The sequence below is a fragment of the Musca autumnalis genome, unplaced genomic scaffold (assembly GCF_047663935.1).
Source record: "Musca autumnalis isolate F117 unplaced genomic scaffold, ASM4766393v1 scaffold_2, whole genome shotgun sequence".
NCBI lineage: Eukaryota > Metazoa > Arthropoda > Insecta > Diptera > Muscidae > Musca > Musca autumnalis.
Window position 1 is genome coordinate 16,600,441 of NW_027411755.1, and position 7,611 is coordinate 16,608,051.

Sequence of the window (7,611 nt, forward strand, 5' to 3'; positions counted from 1 at the left end):
GTCTAACATTTGAAAATTGGTTAAAAAATCCACGTTTATAGGACAGAGTCTAACATTTGAAAATTGGTTAAAAAATCCACGTTTATAGGGCAGAGTCTAACATTTGAAAATTGTTTAAAAAATCCGCGTTTATAGGGCAGAGTCTAACATTTGAAAATTGTTTAAAAAATCCACGTTTATCGGGCAGCTTAACCTTTGAAAATTGTTTAAAAAATCCACGTTTATAGGGCAGAGCTTAACCTTTGAAAATTGTTTAAAAAATCCACGTTTATAGGGCAGAGCTTAACCTTTGAAAATTGTTTAAAAAATCCACGTTTATAGGGCAGAGCTTAACCTTTGAAAATTGTTTAAAAAATCCACGTTTATAGGGCAGAGCTTAGCCTTTGAAAATTGTTTAAAAAATCAACTTCTATAGGTTAGAGTCTAACCTTTAAAAATCTTTTAAAAATCCACGCTTCTAAGCCAAAATCAGCCCTTTGAAAATTGTTTAAAAATCCACGCTTCTAGGCCAAAATCAGGCCTTTGAAAATTGTTTACAAAACCCAAGCTTCTAGCTTGTCTGGCCTTTAAGAATTGTTTGAAAAATCTACATCTATAGCCCAGAGAAAATTGTTTAAAAAATCCACGATTAACTTTTGCACCCCCATGTCATGAGTTTTATTTTATTTTTTTACTCCGCTATTGACCTTTAAGACCTTCTTGCATTCCACCCTATTATTTGTGTTCCAAATTTTCATTGAGCCTTTTTTTTCATTTTTTTCACATTTCATGTTTGTTGTTTTTTCATGTTTCGCAAAGGAAAGTTAAATTTATTCATAGCATTTATATTAGCCTGAGAGCAGCAGAAGCATCAACAGCAGCAGCTCACGAATATTGTTATAAAAGCTGTTAATGAATGTGTTAACGCTGCATATCGTTGTCGCTAACGCCAGCCAGGCTCATACATATAAATATTAATGGAATCGATGGTGAATTAAATTTATTTTGATTGTCATCGTAATGGTAAAAAATATATTTTTTATAACGGTATTTTTGAATTTGATGTTTTATTCAGAGGATAACTGGATAAAATTTGTTATAGGTGTCATTTAAAATTGCCTTTAAAAATGTTCAGTTTATAGGTGGTGTTATTAAGTTAAAAACTTCCATAAAATGAGTGGTAACATTTCTTCATAAAACTGGTGTTCGAATGTTTCACTGTATTTTATGCATAGTATTTCATTTTCAAATTCATCGCTCATAGCATGCCTTCAAAATGCCTTATGAGCCTATTTTTTGCAAACTCATTATACAGGATTTGGAAAAATTCAGGTAACTGTCCTTGATTTGTAAAGAAGCTTTAAGAGACATGTATTTGTTAAATAAATTTCAAACCAATGATTTTTTTGTAATTTTAAAAACCAAAACAAAAATTCAAAAAATTGATAACCGGGAATTCTAAGAGGAATGATACTTAAATACATTTTAAAAACTTGGAAATTAAAAAAATTGCACTTTAAAAAATTAACAGCTTGGATTTTTTAAAGACATTTTACAAAAGTGATTTTATTTAAGAACGTTTTAAAGAATTTTATAAATGTGAATTTTCTAAAGAGAATTTCGAAGTAAAAATATATGATTTTTAAAGAAATTAAAAATATAGAATTTTAAATAAATTTGAGAACCCCTTCATTTTGCAAACATAAAAAATTGCAGAGGTTTAAACAAATTAAAAAACTGAAATTTTAAGAATTTAAAAAATAAGAATTTTTAAAACAACTCGATTTTTTAAAGAACTTTTGTTCACGGATGTGGATTTTAAAGGAATATTTTTGTCAAGGACTTGGATTTTTTTTAAAATTGTTTTAAAGATTTTTTAAAGAAATTTTTCCAGGACGTGGATTTTTTTTTTAAATAATTTTTTTATAATTTTTTCCATGACGTGGATTTTTTTAAGAGATATTTTTAAAAGTTTTTTAATAATTTTTTCCGGGACGTGGGATTTTTTTAAGAGATTTTTTTTTAAGTTTTTTAATATTTTTTCCGGGACGTGGATTTTTTTAAGAGATTTTTTTAAAAGTTTTTTAATAATTTTTTCCGGGACGTGGATTTTTTTAAAATGATTTTTTCGTTGTTTTGTTTTGGTTGAAGTTTCAATTTTCATTTGATTGTTTTTAAGTCTGGAGTATTACCCCAATTGCTTAAACTTCATCATTACTTTCTGTTACAGAGAGTAATGAGACAGTGAGTGAGAGAGACAGTGTTGCAAAATTGTACTGATCGCTACCAATATCATGATTTCATCCCGGCGAAGGGAATTATCAATTGGCTTTTCAGCTTTTTGAAATGATGCCTTTTTAGCGAAAACTCGAACTCTTTAAATGTCTAGTATTCTCAAATAAATGAGAATCACAGTCACTTTTCGGCTTTCCCAAAAAAAAATCTGAACAAAAATATTTGCTAACAACTATCAGCACGTATCAACTAAGAACTCATCATAATTTATTCTAGAATTTTTTTAAAAAATATATTTTCTAGGATTTTTTTTCAAGACCATGGATGTGGATTTTTTAAAGAATTTTTTCAAGACAATGAATTTTTAAAAAAATATGTTTGAAACTAGTGGGTTTTTAAAAAATACATTTGGAGGACATTTTTTAAAGAATATTTTTTAAGGACGTGTTTTTTTTCAAATTGTTTTGAAGGACGTAAATTTCTTAGTTTTCAAGAACGTGAATTTAAAGAAAAACACATTTTAAAGAACGCGCATTTTTTAAAACAAAAACATTTTAAAAAACTTGGATTTAAAAAAAAAAATTTTGAAGGACGTGATTTTTTTAAAAAATATTTTTGAAAGACCTGGGTTTGTTTAAAAACGTTTGTTGAAGGACGTGGATTGTTGAAAAATATTTTTGAAGGGCGTGCATTTTTTTAAAAAATACTTCTGAAGGACTTGGATTTTTTCAAAATATTTTTGAAGGAAGTTGTTTTTACAAAAAAAACCTTTTCGAAGGACGTGAATTTTTTAAAAAATATTTTCAAGGACTCGGATTTTTTAAAAAATATTTCGAAGGACGAGGAATATTTTTCAAAAAAAAAATGGAGGACGTGGATTTTTCAAAAAAAAAAAAAAAAAACAATTGGAGGACGTGGATTTTTCAAAAAAAAAAAAAAAACAATTGGAGGACGTGGATTTTTCAAAAATAAAAATATTTTGAAAAGCGTGACTTGAATATTTTATAAACTATTTTTGGAGGACGTGGGTTTTTCAAAGAATATTTTTCAAGAACGTGTTTTTTAAAGAATATTTTTGAAAACGTCGATCTTTTTACATAATGTTTTTCAAGAACGTGGATTGTTTAAAGAATATTTTTGAAGGATGTGGATTTTTCAAAGAATAATTTTTAAGAACGTGGATTTTTTTCAAGAATGTGGATTTTTAAAGAATATTTCGAAGGACTTGGATTTAAAAAAAAATATTTCGAAGGACGTGGATTTTTTAAAAAATATTTCGAATGAAAAATAATTCGAAGGTCGTGGATTTTTTAAAAAATATTTCGAAGGACGTGGATATTTTTAAAGAACGTTTTTCAAAAAAAAAAAAATGGAGGAGAATTTAAAAAAAAATAATACTGACGTGAATATTTTAAAAAATATACTTTTGGCGGACGTGATTTTTAAAAAAAAATATTTCGAAGAACGTGGATTTTTTAAAAAATATTTCAAAGGACGTGGATTTTTCAAAAAATATTTCGAAGGATGTAGGTTTTTTTAAAAATATTTCGAGGAACGTGGATTTTTAAAAAAATGTTATTGAAAACCGTGGCGTGAATATTTTAAAAAATATTTTTGGAGGACGTGGATTTTTTAAAAAAGATTTTTAAGGACGTGGTTTTTTTAAAAATTATGTTTGAAGGACGTGGATTTTTTAAAAATTATTTTTGAAGGACGTTGATTTTTTAAAAATTATTTTTGAAGGACGTGGATTTTTTAAAAATTATTTTTGAAGGACGTTGATTTTTTAAAAATTATTTTTGAAGGACGTGGATTTTTTAAAAATTATTTTTGAAGGACGTTGATTTTTTAAAAATTATTTTTGAAGGACGTGGATTTTTTAAAAATTATTTTTGAAGGACGTTGATTTTTTAAAAATTATTTTTGAAGGACGTTGATTTTTTAAAAATTATTTTTGAAGGACGTGGATTTAAAAAAAAATTCAAGTACTCGGATTGGCAAAAAAATGTTATTAAAATACTTTTTTAAGGACGTGTTTTTTAAATAATTCTTTTTTAGGACGTGCATTTTTTAAAAAGTTTTTTTCAAGGAAGTGAATGTTTTGAATTCTTTATTTAAGGACGTGATTTTTTAAAGGTATCTTTTTCAGGACCATGGATAATTTAAAAATATTTTTAAGGGCATACATTTAGAGAATATTTTTTAAGGACGTGAAATATTTTTGTCAAGGACTTGGATTTTTTTAAAGTTTATTAGAATTTTTTAAATGATTTTTTTCCAGTACGTGAATTTTTTTTAAAGATTTTTTTCCAGGACGTACATTTTTTTAAAATAATTTTTTCTAGAATTTTTTAAAGAATATATTTTCTAAGACTTTCATTTTTTAGAGAATATTTTTTCAAGGACTTTGATTTTTTAAAAGAATATACATATTCTCAACGTCCTTGGTTTTTATTAAAAGAATTTTTTAAGGCCGTGGTTTTATTAAAATAATTTTTCAAGGACGTGCATTTTTTTAAATATTTTCTTTTTTAAAGACGTTATTGTTTAAAAGCATATTTTTCAGGACCATGGTTTTCTAAAAAATATTTTTGAAGGACGTACGATTATTAAGAATATTTTATTTACTTCATTTTTAAGGACGTGGATTTTTTAAAGAATTTTTTTTCCAAGACCATAGATTTTTTTAAAAAAATATTTTTGAAGGACATGGATGGAAAAAAAATTTTGAAGGGCCTGGATTTTTTAAAAAATATTTTGGAGGACGTATATTTTTTAAAGAATATTGTTTAAGGACGTTGTTTTTTTAAATTGTTTTGAAGGACGTAAATTTCTTAGTTTTCAAGGACGTGAATTTTTTTAAAGCAACATTCGTTCTTTAGAACGTAATTTTTTTTATAAAACATTTTAAAGAACGTGGATTTTTTAAAAAATAATTTTGAAGGACGAGGTTTTATTTAAAAACGTTTGTTGAAGGACGAGGTTTTGTTTAAAAACGTTTGTTGAAGGACATGGATTTTGTAAAAAATATTTTTGAAAGACGTGCATTTTTTAAAAATACTTCTGAAGGATTTTTTAAAAATATTTTTTAAGGAAGTTGTTTTTATAAAAAAAAACTTTTTTGAAGGACTTAGATTTTTTAAAACATAATTCGAAGGACGTTGGATTTTTTAAAAAAATATTTCCAAGGACGCGGGTTTTTTAAAGAATATTTCGAAGGACGTGGAATATTTTTCAAAAAAAAAAAAAATTTGGAGGACGTGGATTTTTCAAAAAAAAAAAACAATTGGAGGACGTAGATTTTTCAAAAAAAAAAAATATTTTGAAATGCGTGACTTGAATATTTTAAAAACTATTTTTGGAGGACGTGGGTTTTTCAAAGAATATTTTTCAAGAACGTGTTTTTTTTTAAAGAATATTTTTGAAAACGTCGATCTTTTTACATAATGTTTTTCAAGAACGAGGATTGTTTAAAGAATATTTTTGAAGGATGTGGATTTTTTAAAGAATAATTTTTAAGAACGTGGATTTTTTTCAAGAACGAGGATTTTTAAAGAATATTTCGAAGGACGTGGATTTTTTAAAAAATATTTCGAATGAAAAATAATTCGAAGGTCGTGGATTTTTTAAAAAATATTTCGAATGAAAAATAATTCGAAGGTCGTGGATTTTTTAAAAAATATTTCGAATGAAAAATAATTCGAAGGTCGTGGATTTTTTAAAAAATATTTCGAATGAAAAATAATTCGAAGGTCGTGGATTTTTTAAAAAATATTTCGAAGGACGTGGACATTTTTAAAGAACGTTTTTCAAAAAAAAAAAAAAATGGAGGAGAATTTAAAAAAAACTATATTATTGACGTGAATATTTTAAAAAATATATTTTTGTAGGACGTGATTTTTAAAAAAAAATATTTTCGAAGAACGTGGATTTTTTAAAAAATATTTCAAAGGACGTGGATTTTTCAAAAAATATTTCGAAGGATGTAGGTTTTTTTTAAAATATTTCGAGGAACGTGGATTTTTAAAAAAATGTTATTGAAAAGCGTAACGTGAAAATTTAAAAAAAATGTTATTGAAAAGCGTAACGTGAATATTTTAAAAATATTTTTGGAGGACGTGGATTTTTTAAAAAATATTTTTTAAGGACGTGGATTTTTTAAAAATTATGTTTGAAGGACGTGGATTTTTTAAAAATTATTATTGAAGGACGTTGATTTTTTAAAAATATTTTTGAAGGACGTGGACTTTTTAACAAATATTTCGAAGGACGTGGATTTTTTAAAGAATATTTTTTCAAGTATATTTTTCAAGAAGTCAAGAGTAACAAGGATATCAAAAATGTCCTTAAAAAAATGCTAAAAAATTCTTTGGAAATATCCGGATCTTTTTTTTATAAAATATTTATTTTTCAAGGATATTTTTCATGTCCTTGTTATCATGGGTGAACGACCTTGAGTGAACAAATTTGGCTAAGAGGGGAAATTCCTTAATATCGTCTCACGTCGCCTTTGAGGCTGTGTGAGTCGATGATACCTCCATCTTCGTCAAAAGATGACACTCGTTAATCCCAAGGAACTTCAACAAACCATTTTTGGAATATTTCAACTACTTTAGGATTTAATTGCATTAGTTTCCTGTACGACCAATGATCATGCTGTAATACCATCGGCTCTGAACTCTTAAGGACAGCACTGATAGTAGGATGTACTTCGCCATATTTCGCAGAGTCATATGCTAGTACTGCACTCATTGTCGTCATATAATAATTTATTAAAACAATAACATAAAATTTTCAATAATAATTTATAAAAATGTTAAAAATTTTGTTTTTTCTCTGATGAGGAACTGTGGCGAGATCGAAGCAATGGTGTTCCCTGTTAAAAATAACGAAGTAGACATAAATATATGTTTAAAAATCATTCGTGCAAAAATTTAAATCCAAACCATACTGTTCACATTATTATACCTCATCTCTCTTCCCGCCCCAACTAATAAAACTACTCTTATCAATGGCTTCCACTATATTTGTGACACATAAATCTAACAATGTATGTCGGCATTTCTATTCCATAGAGAATCTCTTTGGCATAATCCCATTTATTATTAATTTAAATTGCACAATCTTGAGCAAAAGAAAATCCCATTTTTATTTAAACACAAACACTAGAGGACCGGCACGCACATACTCACACATACTCACACTCATGTATAGACTTCAACACTTTCCATAAGCCTAAGATTTCTTCAAAGCAATCTTCTTTCTTTTTTTGTACAAAAACTCATGGCATATCCTAAGAAAAAGCCATAGACACGCACACAATCTCGACTAAAGATAATAAAAAGCCCCAAACATGCACCAGTCCAATACTTGTGAAACAAACATACACACACTAAG